Source organism: Mastomys coucha, unplaced genomic scaffold (genome assembly GCF_008632895.1).
Source record: "Mastomys coucha isolate ucsf_1 unplaced genomic scaffold, UCSF_Mcou_1 pScaffold22, whole genome shotgun sequence".
In the NCBI taxonomy this organism is placed as follows: Eukaryota; Metazoa; Chordata; class Mammalia; order Rodentia; family Muridae; genus Mastomys; species Mastomys coucha.
The window spans coordinates 208,088,521-208,088,939 of record NW_022196905.1 but is presented as its reverse complement, the minus strand read 5'-3'; positions in this window follow the sequence as shown (position 1 = coordinate 208,088,939).

Sequence of the window (419 nt, the reverse complement as noted above, 5' to 3'; positions counted from 1 at the left end):
CCCGGGTCTCCACCTGGGTAACCTATAACCTCCCCTGCCTTCCATCTAAAACAAGCCTTCTCCCCTTCATTGGAAAGCACTTCCATGCACGAAAGTGGAAGTTTGGTGATGTGGTGTGATCCTTGCAGAGAAGCTAAAGTCGACCACATAGCTCCTTTGCCTCTTTCTAGATAAATTTAAAAAACAAAACAAAACAAAAACAAAAAACAAAACCTCAGCACTGGGGCTGAAACCCCGGGCCTTGCACACACTAGGCAAGTGCTCTAGCGCGCGGGGATTTACGCCAGCCTTCATTGGATAATTTGACAAGGAAATGTTGGGCTTCAAGGAATTCACCCGTACATATTGCTGCTATTGTTTGCTTGGGGGAGGCATTAGCCACACTAGGCAGAAGTTTGTTCGGCCTGTTGTATGATCCA